The following is a 17,428-nucleotide window of genomic DNA, read 5'->3' as shown; positions in this document are numbered from 1 at the left end:
TTTATTGCTGGGAACTATTGCTTTGCCTCTTTTAGCATTGACTGAATGGAATGTCAGAGCTGTTGAGTAAGTTAGCCAATATCACAGTCAATACACAGCCCAACAGGGATTCAAACCCTAGCCTGTTCAACATAAGGCGTGGCTGCCTCTAGGAGTAGCAGTAAGGGAAATTTCAAATCCACCCACAGCCCATGAGAATGGATCACTAATTTGCCTCATCGGTATTTCTCACCTTGGATCATGTACTAATTTCCTAGGGAGCCTTGACCAAAGTACCAATGCCTGGGCACCATCACCCAGTACTTCTGTGTAACTGCTCTGGGGCAGGGCCTAAGCAGAGGTATTTTACAATCTCCTGGGAGAGTCTCTTATGCTACCTGGGTCAAGAACAAGGCTCTTATGGTTGATTGCTGATCAGTTCCCCCATTTATGTCTGACTTATCTGGGTTCCACTCCAGACTAGCTGGCTACTTGGTCGGTAATGGCCATTTTCCATAGAAGATTGTCTGGTTGAGGATTGATCATCTATGAAGTCAGGTAAAAAATTAACATACATCCCCATAAAGAGAGGATAGAGGCCAGGAACCTATAAAGGATTCTATAAAGCAGAAAATTTCAAAAATGGGAGGAAGGGAGAACAAGATGGCAGAGAAGTAGGTGGACATTGAATACATCTCTCTCTGCAGATACATCAGGAATATACCTTAAGACACAGCAGTGCATGCAGAACAGCCACTGAGAGCAGAGAGGAGTACCTGAACAGTGGAAAAGAATATTTAGAACCATGCAAAACTCGGTAGGATGAAAGAACTAGGGGGAAAAACAGGACTATTAGTAGAATTGGACCTGCCCTTGGCGGGTGGGGGAACTAAAGCAGGGGTCCGATCCCCACATAGGGACAATTGTCTGAGTCAGAAGAGAAAGATTTAAGGCTAAGAGTGAAATAGCTCATCTGTGGCAGCCTAAACGGAATGAGAATCAGACAGTCCTTGCCACAGCTATGCATATCCTGGACAGGGACGCAGGTGTCCTGCGCAGCAGGAAGGCACAGCAGCTGGGAGCTGGAGTGTAGGGATTGTGGAGCAATCCCAGGGCGAGGGCTGCTGTTGACTGCGGAGAGACAGATTGAGGGGACGTGAGGGAGGAGATTTTGGTGGGAAATGCCTGTGGAGGAAAGCCAGGCAGCCATGGAAGCAAGGCGATACTGCTGAATCACGCATATGGGGCTGAGCCATCACCATAGCCTCTCTCTTCCCACGCACCAGCATCAGCAGCTGAACGATAGAAAGACTGGCCCATCAAATGCCTGACCCACTGACCTACAGAGTAGGACCCCACCCAGGGTGTACTGTTCTTTTCCCCTTGCAGTTAATCCTTAATGTATATAAATCTTGTTCATTTACTTCTATTTAATTTTGCATACCTATTCTTTCTTTCTTTTCATTCTTTCCTTTCCTCTCAAAATGTTTGTTAGTTTTGTTTTCACTGCTTTATTCCCCACTTGGCACCTTGCTTTAGTTTTGTTTTCCAGTTTGTGCTTTAGTTAGTTTTGTTCTTAACTGGTAAATATAATTTTTTATTTCCTTTGCTCACCAGGTTAATCTACTGTACTTTATTTTTGTTGGACTGTTTTGACTTTGCTTCTGGGTATATATGCATATGTGTATATTCCATTATTTTAATTATTATTTGCCTGAATTTGTAACTGCCATTTGTCTGGAGTTCATCTTTGGTTTCTCATTTCTGGGTATTTGTTTTAATCTCACTTAATGCCGTAACAAACCAAATCTTCATTCCTGACCAGAGATCAAGCCCTGAGCCTTTGGAGTGGGAGCACTGACTCCAAGACCCTAGACCACCAGAGAACTAACCCTAGGGAATATCAAACAGTGAGAACTCACACCAAGGAAACCAGATGAATACAAAACCTGGCATCATCCAACCACCAGTAACACCCTGAGCAGGACACCTCATCTAAACAACAAACAAAACAAAAATACAAACCAAATAATCAGCAGACAGGATTACCACCTCACTCAGCCTTGCCTATCAGAGGAAAAAACAAACAAACAAAACCTCAGCACAAATCTCACCTAATACAAAGCTTGCACAAACCACTGGATCAACCTTAAGAGGGCAGAAATGAAAAGGAAGAAAGAATTCAAACTTGAAGCCTGGGAAAAGGAGACCTTGAATGCAACAAGTTAAAAAAAAAAAAATGAAAAGGCAGAGAAATACTACACAAATAAAGGAATAAACTAGAAACACAGAAATCCAAATAAATGAAGAGGAACTAGGCAAACTACCTGAAAAAGAATTCAGAATAATGAAGTAAAGGTGATCAAAAACCTTGAAAACAAAATGGAGAAAATGTAAGCAATTAACAAAGGCCTATAAGAATTAAAGAATAAGGATTCAGAACCAAACAACACAATTACTAAAATTAAAAATACTCTAGAAGGAATCAATAGCAGAATATCTGAAGCAGAAGAATGAATCAGTGAACTAGAAGATAAAATGGTGGAAACAACTTTTGAAGAGCAGAATAAAGTAAAAAGAATGAAAAGAACTGAGGATAGTCTCACAGACCTCTGGGGCAATATCAAATGCACCTACATTTGAATTACAGGGGTCTCAGAAGAAGAATAGAAAAAGAAAGGGCATGAGAACATTTCTGAAGAGATTATAGTTGAAAATTTCCCCAACATGGAAAAAGAAATAGTCAGTCAAGTCTAAGAGGTGCAAAGAGTCCTATGCTGGATAAACCCAAGGAGAAACACGCCAAGACACATACCAATCAAACTAACAAAGACTAACACAAAGAAAGAATATTAAAAGCAGCAAAGGAAAAGAAACAAGTAATATACAAGGGAAACCCCATACATTTAACAACTGATCGTTCAGCAGAAACTCTGCAGGCCAGAAGGGAATGGGAGTATACATTTAAAGTACTGAAAGGAAAAAATCTACAACCAAGATTACTGTACTTGGCAAGGATCTCATTCAAAATTGATGGAGAAATAAAAAGTTTTTCAGACAGCAAAACTTAAGAAAATTCAGTACCACCAAATCAGCATTATAACAAATGTTAAGGGGACTTATATAGTCAAGAAATATAAGAGAAGAAAAAAGATCTACAAAATCAACCCCAAACAATTAAGAAAATGGCAATAGGAATATATATACCAATAGTTACTTTAAATGTAAATAGATTAAATGCTCCAGCCAAAAGACACAGACTGACTGAATGAATACAAAATCAAGATCTATATATATACTGTCTAAGAGAAACTCACTCCAGACCTAAAGACGCATATAGACTGAAAGTGAGAGGATGGAAAAATATATTCCATGCAAATGGGAAGCAAAAGAAAGCTTGAGTAACAATCCTCATATCAGACAAAATAGACCTTAAAATGAAGAATGTTACAAGAGATAAGGAAGGACACTACATAAAGATCAAGGGATCAATCTAAGAGGAAGACATAACAATTGTAAATATCTATGCACCCAACATAGGAGTAGCTCAGTACATAAGACAAACACTAAGAGACATAAAAGGAGAAATTGACAGTAACACAATAATAGTAGGAGACTTTAACACCCCACTCAAACCAAGAGACATTATCAAAACAGAAAATTAACAAGGAAACACAAGTCTTAAATGATACACTAGATGGAATGGATCTCATTGATATCTTCAGGACATTCCATTCAAATGCAGAAGAATAAGAGCCTTCTTCTCAAGTGCACATGGAACATTCTCCAGGACAGACCACATCCTGGGTCACAAATCAAACTTCAGTAAATTTAAGGAAATTGAAATTGTATTAAGCATCTTCTCCCACCACAATGCTATGAGACTACATATCAATTACAAGAAAAAAAATTGTAAGAAACAAACACATGGAGATTAAACAACACATTTCTCAATAACCAACAGGTTACTGAGGAAATACAATGGAGTATTACTCAGCCATTAAAAAGAATACATTTGAATCAGTTCTAGTGAGGTGGGTGAAACTGGAGCCTATTATACAGAGTGAAGTAAGCCAGAAAGAAAAACACCAATACAGTATACTAATGCATATATATGGAATTTAGAAAGATGGTAATGATTACCCTGTATGCGAGACAGCATAAGAGACACAGATGTAGAGAAGAGTCTTTTGGACTCTGTGAGAGAGGGTGAGGGTGGGATGATTTGGGGGAATGTCATGGAAACATGTATAATATCATATAAGAAACGAATCACCAGTCCAGGTTTGATACAGGATCCTTGGGGCCGGTGCACTGCGGTGACCTGGAGGGATGGTACAGGGAGGGAGGTGGGAGGGGGGTTCAGGATGGGGAACACGTGTACACCCGTGGCAGATTCATGTTGATGTGTGGCAGAACCAATACAGTATTGTAAAGTAATTAGCCTCCAATTAAAATAAATAAATTTAAATTTAAATAAATAAATCACTGGAACTAAAAAAAAAAAGAAAGAAAGAAATCAAAAGGGAAATCAAAAAATTTCTAGAAACAAATGACAGTGAAAATATGACAATGCAAAACCTGCGGGATGCAGCAAAAGCAGTTCTAAGAGGGAAGTTTATAGCAATACAATCTTACCTCAAGAAACAAGAAAAACATTGAACAGACAACCTAACTTTAGCCCTTAAACAACTGGAAAAAGAAGAACAAAAAGCCCCCAAAATTAGTAGAAGGAAAGAAATCATAAAGATCAGGGCAGAAATGAATGAAAAAGAAATGAAAGAAACAATACTAAAGATTAACAAAACTAAAAGCTGGTTCTTTAAGAAGATAAACAAAATGGACAAATGTTTAGCCAGACTCATCAAGAATAAAAGAGAGAAGAATTAAATCAACAAAATTAAAAATTAAAAAGGAGAGGTTACAATAGATAGTGCAGAAATACAAAGGATTATAAGAGACTATTATGAACAACTATGTGGCAATAAAATGGATAACCTGGAAGAAATGGACAGATTCTTAGAAAAGTTCAACCTCCCAAGACTGAACCAGAAAGAAATAGAGATTATGAACAACCCAATTACAAGCACTGAAATTGAAGCTGGATTCAAAAATCTCCCATAAAATAAAAGCCCAGGACAAGATGGCTTCACAGGAGAATTCTATCAAACATTTACAGAAGAGCTAATGTCTATCCTTCTAAAACTCCCAAAAAAATTGCAGAGGAAGGAACACTTCCAAACTGATTCTATGAGGCCACCATCACCCTGATACCAAAACCAACAAAGACAACACATAAAAAAAGAAAACTGCAGGCCAACATCACTGATGAACATAGATGCAAAATTCCTCAATAAAATTTTAGCTAACAGAATTCAGCAACACATCAAAAGCTCATAATCACGATCAAGTTGGGTTTATTCCAGTGATGCAAGGATTCTTCAGTATATGCAAATCAATCAATGTGATACACCACATTAACAAATTGAAATATATAAACCATATGATAATCTCAATAGATGCAGAAAAAGCCTTTGACAAAATTCAGCACCTGTTTATGATTAAACTCAAAAAAATGGGCATAAAAGGAACACACCTCAACATGGTAAAGGCCATATATGATAAGCCTACAGCAAACATTATATTCTCAATGGTAAAACACTTAAAGCATACCCCTAGGATCAGGAACAAGACAAGGGTGTCCACTTTCACCACTATTATTCAACATAGTTCTGGAAGTCCTAGCTATAGCAATCAGAGAAGAAAAAGAAACAAAAGAAATCGAGAACAGAAAAGAAGTAAAGCTTTCACTGTTTGCAGATGACCTGATACTGTACATAGAAAACCCTAAAGATAGCATCAAAAAAGTATTAGAGCTAATCAGTGAATTTTGCAAAGTTGCAGGATACAAAATCAATACACAGAAATCTCTTGCATTTCTATACACTAACAATGAAAAATTAGAAAGAGAAATTAAGGAATCACTCTCACTCACCACTGCAACAAAAAGAATTAAATATCTAGGAATAAACCTACCTAAGGAGAAAAAAGGACTGTACACAGAAAATTATAAGACACTAATGAAAGAAATCGAAGATGACATAAACAGATGGAGAGATATTCCATGTTCCTGGGTAGGAAGAATCAATATTGTGAAAATGACTATACTACCAAATGCAATCTACAGATTCAATGTGATTCCTATCAAATGACCAATGACATTTTTCACAGAACTAGAACAAAACATTTCACAATTCATATGGAAACACAGAAGACCCCGAGTAGCCAAAGCAGCCTTGAGAAAGAATGGAGCTGGAGGAATCAACCTTCCTGACTTCAGATTATACTACAAAGCTACAGTCATCAAGACAGTATGGTCCTGACATAAAAACAGAAATATAGACCAATGGAACAAGATAGAAAGCCCAGAAATAAACCCATGCATCTATGGGTACCTTATCTTTTACAAAGGAGGCAACAACATGCAATGGGGCAATGACAGCTTCTTCAATAAATGGTGCTGGGAAAACTGCCAGCTACATGTAAAAGAATGAAATTAGAACACTTCCTAACACCATACACAAGAGAAGTTCAAAATGGATTAAAGACCTAAATGTAAGAACAGAAATTATAAAACTCTTAGAGGAAAACATATGCAAAACATTCGATGACATAAATCAATGTAGGATCCTCTATGATCTACCTCCTAAAATACTGAGAATAAAAACTAAGGGGGACCTGATTAAACATAAAAGCCTTTGAACAGCAAAGGAAACTATAAGCAAGGTGAAAAGACAACCCTCAGAATGTCAGAAAATAATAGCAAGTGAAACAATTGACAAAGGATTAATTTTCAAAATATGCAAGCAGCTCATACAACTCAATGCTAGAAAAAGAAACAACCCATTGAAAAAGTGGAAAAAGACCTAAACAGACATTTCTCCAAAAAAGACATACAGATGACTAACAAACACATGAAAAGATGCTCAATATCACTCATTATTATAAAAATGCAAATCAAAACTCCAATGAGATATCACCTCACACTGGTCAGAATGGCCATTATAAAAAGTCTACAAACAATCAATGCTGGAGAGGGTGTGGAGAAAAGGGAACATTCTTGCACCATTGGTGGGAATGTAAATTGATAGAGCCGCTATGGAAGATGGTATGCAGATTCCTTAAAAAAAACTAGGAATAAAACAACCATATGACCCAGCAATCCTACTCCTAGGCATATACTCTGAGTAAACCAAAATTGAAAAAGACACATGTATCCCACTGTTCTTTGCAGGACTATTTACAGTAGCTTGAACATGGAAGCAACCTAGATGTCCATCAACAGATAAATGGATCTTTATCCATTCTTTAAGTTGTGGTACATATACAGAATGGAATGTTACTCAACCATAAAATGGAACACATTTGAGTCAGTTCTAATGAGGTGGATGAACCTAGAACCTATTATACAAAGTGAAGTATGTTGGAAAGAAAAGGAGAAATATTGTATTCTAATGCATATATACAGAATCTAGAAAAATGATACAGAATTTATTTACAGGGCAGCAGTGGAGAAATAGACATAGAGAATAGACTTATGGACATGGGGAGGAGAGGGTGAGATGAATGGAAAAAGTAACATGTAAACTTACATTAGCATATGTAAAATAGATAGCCAACAGGGAACTTGCTGTATGTCTCAGGAAATTTAAACAGGGGCTCTGTGTCAACATAGAGGGGTGGGATGGGGAGGGAGCTGGAAGGGAGGTTCAAAAGGACGGGGATATATGCAGACCTATGGTTGATTCATGTTGAAGTTTGACAGAAAGCAACAAAATTCAATAAAACAGTAAATTTAAATAAATAAATAAATAAAATCACAAAGCATTCTCAACAACCCTTCATAAAAAGAAAAATCGGGAGGACAAGAATCAGCATCATCTATCATTTTAACGTGTCACTGTGCCCATTTCACCAAAACTTTATAGAGGGAGGAGAGTCCCTTGATGTAACTCGCAGGGCTCCCAGCCAAGAAGTAAGAAGTACAGATGAGTGCACTTTTGCTATCACTCAGGAATGTCTGTCCAGGCACATTTAACTTAACAGCTTCTATGCAGTTTAGCACTTGATTATGTATCTTTAATGTTCTGATTTCTACTTGTTTCATATTTAATTGCTTCAAGTCTTGCCTAGTTTGAAGTCTCCTGGAAAACAGGGACTGTATCATCTAGGAGACAGAAAATAAGATCTGAAAAACCTCTGATAGTCCCAGCTGGGACATCTTTGGGTCCTCTTAATTGCATATTGGCATCATCTTGGAAATTAAAAATAGTACTAACTCCTGGGTCCAATCCTTGAGAATGTGATTAAATTGGTCCTAGATGTGATATGAACATTATCACTTTTCAAAGTTGCCCAGAGAATTAGAATATGCACCCAAGGCTGAGAAGCAAAACTGAAGGATAATAAAAAGCTATGTGAAAAAAAATGATTAAAATGGTTATGTCTGTGAAGGGAAAAAATGGGGTTTGTTCATTTATTTTATTTTTGCTGATCTGTGTTCTCTATTTCTCCACATTGGTTATACAATTTCAAAAAGTAAGACTAAGGTAAAAATGAAACTGGATTGTGCTGTGCTGTGCTAAGTCACTTCAGTCATGTCCAGCTCTTTGGCAGCCCCATGGATTGTAGTCCACCAGGCTCCTCTGCCCATGCAATTTTCCACTGAAGAATACTGGAGTCAGTTGCTATGCCCTCCTCCAGGGGATCTTCCTGACACAGGGACTGAACCTGCGTTTCTTATGTCTCTTGTATTGGTAGGCGGTTCTTTACTACTAGAGCCACCTGGGAAGCCCAAAAACTGGATTCAGTATTTCTAAATTGTCTACTTTTTTCAGAGATAAATTGCTAACAATGATAACTTGTACCAAGTTGGAATGGGTCCTGATCGCACACTATTCTCATTCACTTAGCAAATATTTATTGAGAACATGCTATATTCCAGATGACAGACACTGGTCATATAAATGTGAATTTTGCAAATACAAATCCCTGCTCTCAGGAAGTTTACAATTTAACAGAGAAGATTAACAGTCAAACAAGTAAGTACAAACTTCAGGAAGATGTTCTGGTAGGTACAAACAGCTGAGTATTATATTGTTTTGTAAATAACCATAATAGAAATTGCAAACATCCAGCTTACACCTCCCCTCCTTTGCTTATTGATTATGTCACACTTTTCTGCTGTAACTCAGTATCCATTTCAACATAATCATTCAATCTGTGGTGGTACTTGAAATAAAACATAACTAGTACCCCAGAAAAGAGCTATGAATTATCTTTTTGAAGGTAAACTAGGTGATTCAAACAGTAATTGAATGTTATGGCCATGTAGCTCCTCTTGGATCATACATCTTATAGATAACAAATATAAGCTCTGGACAAAATGTAAAAATGTCTAATTGAAGGTGCTAAAGAGGAAAAAAAAAAAAAACAGACAGAAACCACAGGAGACTGAGTCATTGGAAGAAGAAAACGGCATGGGTTAAGTTCCGTGATTTACAGCTTTTAGCCTAAGAATAGGGCCCTATCTGTCATAAACAGGGAAAAAAGGAAGCCCTACACTCTATGGATAAATTCTGCCCAGATGTATGGCTGATCGTGAACCATATATAGAAGAAGAATACTTTAAAAGTCCCAGCTAAGCTAAAAGAACTGAATTAAAATTCTAGCTACTACAGGGGAGATAGAGTTTTGTAGTTTGAATTCAGCCACTTCAAATATTTGAATAAAGAAAAGTTAGTACTCATCAGAAGAGCAATATAGAATCCAGACTTTCCACAGCATGTCATTCTTAAAGACAATAATACACTCCAAAACTATTCACCATATAACAAAGTAGGAAAACATGACTTATTTTAAAAAGAAAAGACAATCACCAGAGACCAACATCTGAGACAATTTGCATGATGAAATTAACCAACAAGAATTTTCAAGAAGTTATTGTAAGTATGCTCAAGTACCCAAAGGAAAATGTCTATAATGAAGGAAAATTTAGAAAATCTTAGCAGATAAATAGAAATTATTTTTATAAATCAAATGAAAACATAAGAACTGAAAAATAAATTTCTGAGATAAAAATTCAGTGTGTGCTTAAAAGCACAAAGGAAACGAAAGAACAAAAAGTTGGTGAGCTAGAAGACAGATGATAAGAAATGATTCAAACTGAGGAACAGAGATGTAGTAAATGTACAGAGACTCATAGATCCTTGCAATAATATCAAAATGTCTTATATACATATAATTGAAGTCCCAAAAGGAGAGGAGAGAAAGAACAACACAGAAAAGTATTTGAATAAATAACAGGTGAAAAGTTTATAAATTTGGGAAAAGACAGATATTTATAGACTCTAAAACTTCAAAAAATGCCAAGAAAGATTAATATCAAAAACAAGCAAAAGAAAGATAAAACCTTTATGCATATCACAGTCAAACTGCTAAAAATCAATGATAAAGAGAAAATCAACAAAATGCTGAGAGAAATTGAAGATGTAACTAAATGGAGAAATATACTACATTAATGGATTGAAAGATTTGGTATTGTTAAGACGGTAATTACTAACTTGAACTATGGATTCACTACAATCCTAATCATAATCCTGGTATGCCTTTTAGTCAAAATTGACAAGCTGATTCTAAAATTTCTGCAGAAATGTAAGGAATTTAGAACATTAATAGAAGGTTTGAGAAAAAGAAGTCAAAGTTGTAGACTTATTCTACTTGATTCAAGACTTACCCTGAAGCTACAATAATCAAGACAGTGCAGCGCTGGCACAAGGATCAACATATGAGTAAATCAGAATAGAGTCCAGAAATAGGTCCATTTTTAGACATTTATTTTATTTTTGACAAAGGTGTTATAACAACCCTGTTAGGAAAGGAACAAACGGTGTTGAAATGATTACGTATTCATATGAAAACAAATTAATCTTGCCCTAAATCATACTATTCACAAAAATCAATTTGTGATTGACCATGGATCTAAACATGAAAGCCAGAGCTATAAAACTTCTAGAAGAAACATAGATTATTTTCATGACTTGGGGTCAGGGGGGAGACAAAAGCTAAAAAATAATAATAAAATCTGCACTTAATCAAAATTAAGTTTTTGTTTATCAGAAGAAACATCATTAATAAAATGTATAGGCAAGCCACAGGACAGGAGATGATATCAGCAAAACATGTCAGACAAAGAACTGGTATTCTGAATACACAAAATGCTCCTAAAACTCAATAATAAAATGACAATCAGTTTTTAAATGGCCAAGAGATTTGAACAGACACTTCATAGAAGATGGTAAATGAATGGCCAACGGGCACATGAAAAGATGTTCAACTTTTTAGTCATCAAGGACATACAAATTGAGCCACAGTGAGGTACCATTCCACATGCACCAACAGAGCTGAAATTAAACTGACAGCACCAACTGTTGTCAGAAGAATGCAAAGCAACTAGGACTCTTGTACATGGTTGGTAGGAGGGAAAAATGATTATGACATTGGGAAAGATACATACCTATTTTAAGACCCAAAGAATTGATCCTTTCAAACTGTGGTGTTGGAGAAGACTCTTGAGAGTCCCTTGGATTGCAAGGAAATCAACCCTGAATATTCACTGGAAGGACTGAAGCTGAAGCCAGTACTTTGGCCACGTGATGCGAAGAGCTGACTCATTGGAAAAGATTCTGATGTTGGAAAAGATTGAAGGTAGGAGGAGAAGGGGACCACAGAGGATGAGATGGTTGGATGGCATCATCAACTTAATGGACAAGGGTTTGAAAAAACTCCAGGAGATGGTGAAGAACAGGGAAGCTTCGTGTGCTGCAGTTCATGGGGTTGCAAAGAGCCGGACACGATGGAGCAACTACAACAATTTTAAGACCCAGCAATTCTATTCCTAGATATTTACCCAGGGGAAAAAGGGGGAGGCCTGGCGTGCTGCAGTCCATGGGGTCGCAAAGAGTCAGACATGACTGAGCGACTGAACTGACCTAAACAAATACATGTCCACAAAAAATTGGTTAGAATATGTTCATGTAAGCTTTATTCATAATAACCCCATAATAAAGTCATAATAAGTCGTAATAAACTTGAGGACCCAGTGTCCATGAACAGGAGACTTGAAAAAGTTTGGCATATTCATACAATAAAATACTATTCATCAAAGAAAAGAAACCAACAACATGGATAGGTGAATCTCAAAACATGCTGAGTGAACACAAATTTCACAAAAGAATACAAATTATTTGCTTTTATTTATATGAAGTACTAGAATAGGTAAAATTGATATCTGGTGAGAATAAGAGGAGGTTGGATCTCTCTAGGAGTGTTAAGGCTAGAGTTTGCTGGGAAAGGACAAGAGAAACATTCTAGGGCAATGGTCCATGTTCTGTTTCTTGATAGGGTCTGGGCTGCAAAGGTGTGTGCATTTATAGGAACTCATCGAATGATATACTGACAGTTTTTGCATTGCATAGTACAAGATTTTCATCTGAAAAGAGATAAAAGAATTGTAAACAAATTTTGAACTCTGATTAATAACATTGAAGTATTTGGGGGAATGTGTTAATGTCTGGAACTTTCTTTGAAATTTAGTAACAAAGTTAATTAGCTGCTGAGTGTATAAAGAATAAATATATAATAAAGCAAATACTGTAACATGCCAGTTGAAGAAACTACATGGTATGTATTTGGGTGTTCACTATAAAATTCTTTCAACATAGCTGTAAGTTTGAACATTCTATATTGGAATGTTGACAACAAAAGAAAACTGAGGAGAATTGGCAGATTGCCTGTGAGATGGAGTCCTGGGCCTGAGGAAAGACACCAGAGTCTACTTGATGTAGAGGGAATAGGGTTAAAAAGGGGGCTCCTGGGTCCAGATATTGGCTTTCTTTGCTTTGTTCTAACTGTGGCAATGAACCTGGAGACTAAGACAAAGCAAAGGACAAAATGCCTCTTGCATTTCTTAAGACCCACTGGTTCATGCTCTCTGCAATTGCTTTGCTTACCAGATAGGGACTTTAAGAATTCTTAATGCATATAAATATCAAATCATAATGATGTACACTATGATGAACACATATAAAACTACTATGCTATTGTATGTCAGTTATGCTTCAATTTAAAAAAAAGAAAGATCCTCAACAGATCTGTTCTAAAAATCTGGAACAGAAGGGATTGTCAGACACCATTTACTCTCTGGCTACTGGGCACTTACTATGTACTACCCTCTGTGCAAGGATATGAGGAGTCCGTGATAAACCAAATAAAAGTAGTTCCTGCCCTTTTTTGACTTTATCATTGATGAAACTCTGCTCCTCTTCTACTCTGAATGTTTATACCCCGACTAAGAGATTTGCAGGTTTCTTCTATAAGGCCATGTTGACATTGCTTAAATCTCTGAATTCAAAAACTCCTTTCTAATGTTGGAACTGAATGTCTTCATTTCAATAGAAAGAACTTTTTTTTTTCCCTTGTTTTATCCTCTCTGGAGTGAAACTTGACACAGGAAGATTCCCCAAAGCCTCAAAATAGTTCAGCAAGAAACTGGACATGTGTGTAGTGACCCAAAGTCACCGTACACTCTCCTAAAGTACAGACGTGAGAGGGAAGGCAGCCAGGTGCTAAGCTCTGTCCTACTTCCAACGGAGGTCACTGGCATTACCATGTCTCATCCTGGCATCACAGCCGGAAGGTCTGCCCAAAGTTTAACCCAAGGACGTGGCATCAGGCAGAGGCACCCAGCTTACTGGGTAGCTTGATGTGGCCTTGAATTCCATGTTCCAAATCCCACTGCTTCAGTCTTACCTTTGACATATAAAAGAGACAACTCCTGACTTAAATAAATGTCTCTTCCCAAAGCTTGGTGGAATGTGGGCTTGTTATAAGCTAATACATAAATGTTACAGATGATTCCAAATGGATTGAGTGGTACCATATTCAATAAAAAGAAAACAAAAATATGTCACCTTCATTTAAAAGACTGTCACCTTTTTCCCAAGTTTAAACTCAAGCTCATTTCCCCCATACCATTACCATTACAATCATTTCTTTCATGTACACACTGCTATATTTAAAATAGATAACCAACAAAGACCTGTTGTATAGCACATGGAACTCTGCTCAATGGTATGTGGCAGCCTGGATGGGAGGGGAGTTTGAAGGATAATGGATAAATGTATATGTGTGGCTGAGTCCTTTCACTGTTCACCTGAAACAATCACAACACAAAATAAAATTTTAAAAGAAAAAAAAAAGAGAAATCAGAGGTCCTGTCTTCTAGACCAAGTGTTACCACCATTTGTATTATTAACAAATTACCTTCGCTTCAGTTTTCCAGTGATAATTCAAAGTTCACATCAGTCTTAAAAAAAAGAAAGACTATCACCTTTCCTTTCTTACAGTGTCTCATTCCTTTTGTTGAACTAGATACTTTCCCTCCTGAAAAGTCCAGGCCATCACCTATTTGTCACATTTGTAGGCTCGCAAACTCACCAACTCTGCAAACCTCTTAGCACGGTGATCGTTCCCAGCTTCTTACTGCCCCCCACCCGCATCCTGCTTGAAAGATTTTCCTTCTTCTCTCTCCCCTTCTTTCCCAAGAATTGCTACCTCTCGGAAGTTTAAATACCTGTTTTCCTTCCCTAGAGTGTTGGATTCTTGGGAGATAATAATATGACTCGGGGGGAAAGAAGTGTGTGGTTTCCCTACCCCTGGTGCCAGTGAAGGCTACTGGTGCTTCCGGACTTTCTGAAACTTACTGAAAATGACGGGGCAAGTCAGATTCCAGCGATCCACCTTCTGAAGGCTGAGCATGTCTGGGCAGTGGCTGCATAATTTGGATGGAGTCATCGCTGGTGAGACAGAGTTGGCTCAGCCAGGCAGCATTCACTGCTCTTCTAAACACCACGGCACCGGGGATGAAGTCACCTTTCTTCTTTTAAAAGCAACAGATCTGCTCTATGAGTCCCTGTCACGTCTGCCGGAACTTGGTTTTTGGGTTGGTTTTTTTTTTTTCCCTACAGCCGGGCACGGGGACCTTCTCTCAGGTAAGGAAGCTCCTTTTTAGAGGGTTTCCATGCAAGAAAGCTTGATTTGAGGGGGAACTTTTTAGGGCCTCTCTGGGTAAAGTTGGAGTTGGGTCAAAGGACATTCTGAATAAGGAGGGCAGTTGGTTCTCAGGCAGCTGGTCCCCACCTGGTGGGCTGGCAGGCCCTGAGCTGGGTGACCACTTAACTCACACTGCAATGGGAGTTTAACCAGGGCTTGGTTTCGGGTGTCCTAACACGGGCACAGTGAATACACTGAGGAAGCAACTACGAGTAGTCTCCTTGAGCTGGGAGACCCTATGCAATTTGCCTTCCCAACAACTGGCTTTGGATTTGGGGTAGAGGGTTTCATGATGAAAGTTCATGTGCGGAAAAGCAGTAGCTCCCTGGGGAGTCTTCATCTGCTCATTCACCCGCTTGAATGCTTCCCTTCTTCCTCTGTAGCAGGCACGAAGGCCCAGGCTCCCTGTCCTGACATGCAGGGGCCTTGTGTAAACAATGCCAGTGCTCTTTTGTGGGGCAGAAGCATGCAAAAATGTCTTAGAGCCTGTCCATGCGAGTTTTAACCTATGGGGGGGGGGGGGGGGGGGGGTGTGTGTGTATGTGTGTGTGTACGGCCAACCTGTGGCCCTAGGGGCCGCTGAAACCTCCCTGCCACAATTTCTATGAGTTATGTGAGTCACTGCCACTGATCGAATCATACTGCCCCTATGAGCTTTGGAAGTAAAGACATCTTGGTGATGACAGAGGCCCCTAACTGGGTGATAAATGGCTTTTGAGAGAGAGTTGAACCACAATAAAGTGAAGACATTGGGAACTGCAGAGTTGCTTTATGACCTGACGCAGAACCCTGCGTCACACAGGCTTCAGTGCTTTCATCCACAGCCTCTGAAGGAGACAAAGAATCTCACTGAGATAAGAGAGGCTTGTTTTGTTTTAAATGTAATTGCATTCTGGCTGCCAGTGACAGCTTACACATTCACCTCAAACCTGGCACATCCAGAATCCCTCTTTGCCTGCAAGCTGCTTCCGCTCCCCCCAGCCCTGCGTCCCCCACCTCTGTGAAAAGCACCCGGCTGTCCCCAACAGATTTCTGGACTTCACCCTTGACCCCTCCTTCACCCTCACATTCCCACGACTAGCTTGGCGGCGCGTCCCGTAGATTCTTCTTCCATGTTCTTTCTAGGTCCATCCTCTCTCCCACTTCCACGGCTACTTTCAGCCCTATCATCTTCTCCACGAAATACGGAAATCTCCCATCCCGGCTTCCTCTCTCCAGCCTCGTTCTCCCGGAGCAGCCATAGCGGCGATTCTACAATGACTGATCAGCGCCTGCACAATCCAAACCATCACTAGTCTATTGATCTGTCTTCTAATAGTTTTCACACCTTCCCATCCCACCACTCTTACCTTCGTCCATCCCATCAATGCTTTTTGCCTGAACTATTGTTAAGAGCTGCTTAGCTGACCTCTTGGACTCACTCCCTTCCTAGTGTAAGACACTTTAAGCGTCTTGCTCTCCCAAGCTGTTTTTTTCCTTTTTAAACAGTAGAGGTTTTTTTAATTAATAATTTATTTTCGCTCTTGGTTGCACTGGATCTTTGTTGCTGCCCAACGGCTCTCTCTGGTTGCGGTGAGCGGGGACTACTCTTCGTTGCAGCGTCCAGGCTTCTCATTGTGGCTTCTCTTGCAGCAGAACACAAGCTCTAGGTGTTCAGGCCTCAGTCGTTGCACACGTGGGCTCAGTAGTTGTGGTGTGTGGTTGTAGGGCACACGGGCTTCAGTATTTATGGCCTGCAGGCTCAGTAGTTGTAACACGTGGACTCAGTTGTTCTGCAGCCTATGCGATCTTTCTGGATCAGGGATCAAACCCACGTCCCCTGCACTGGCAGGCAGATTCTTATCCATTGTGCCACCAGGGAAGTCCTCTCCCAAGCTTTTTAAGGACATTTCTTACAAGAGCAGAACTTGAAACAGCTATTAGTCTATCTGGGGTTTAAAAACATTAGCATTTCTATGACTTTTGTGACTACTTCAAGGTGGTGGGGGGGCAAAGAGAAGTAGGGGAGATGGGAGTGTATATTTCAATGGGAAAGAACACATAAAGCTCTGGCTTGGACCCATGCAGGTCTAGGTTGGAATCCTAGCTCCCTGCTTCCTAGTGTGGATTTGACCAAACTGGTTAAATTTTCTTGAGACTCATTTTCCTCAACTGTGAAATGGAAATGATAATGCTTACTTCACTGGATGAATATGAGTTAAATGAGAATTGTTATGAAATACAGCCATTGAGAGCTTTTAGTTCTTTTCCTTCTTTCGTTATCCTTTAAGGTTTATAA

The 17,428-nt window shown here is 38.9% G+C and overlaps 1 protein-coding gene across 4 annotated transcripts in view; it reads left to right on the top strand.

Annotated features, from left to right (window-relative positions):
* The first annotated feature begins 14,965 nt into the window (after positions 1-14,965).
* AMOTL1 (angiomotin like 1) overlaps positions 14,966-17,428 on the top strand; it is a 199,743-nt gene continuing 197,280 nt past the window's right edge. For 2 of the 4 annotated variants that reach the window (XM_052653105.1, XM_052653103.1), the window contains exon 1: positions 15,025-15,089. The gene's annotated coding sequence lies outside the window, so the exon portion shown is untranslated. Of the gene's footprint in view, positions 15,090-17,428 lie in introns of all 4 variants that reach the window. The other 2 variants (XM_052653104.1, XM_052653107.1) reach the window with 2 other exon arrangements.

The sequence above is a fragment of the Budorcas taxicolor genome, chromosome 15 (assembly GCF_023091745.1).
Source record: "Budorcas taxicolor isolate Tak-1 chromosome 15, Takin1.1, whole genome shotgun sequence".
NCBI classification, from domain to species: domain Eukaryota; kingdom Metazoa; phylum Chordata; class Mammalia; order Artiodactyla; family Bovidae; genus Budorcas; species Budorcas taxicolor.
The sequence above is the reverse complement of the archived record's forward strand: the minus strand, read 5'-3'. Positions and strand labels throughout refer to the sequence as shown.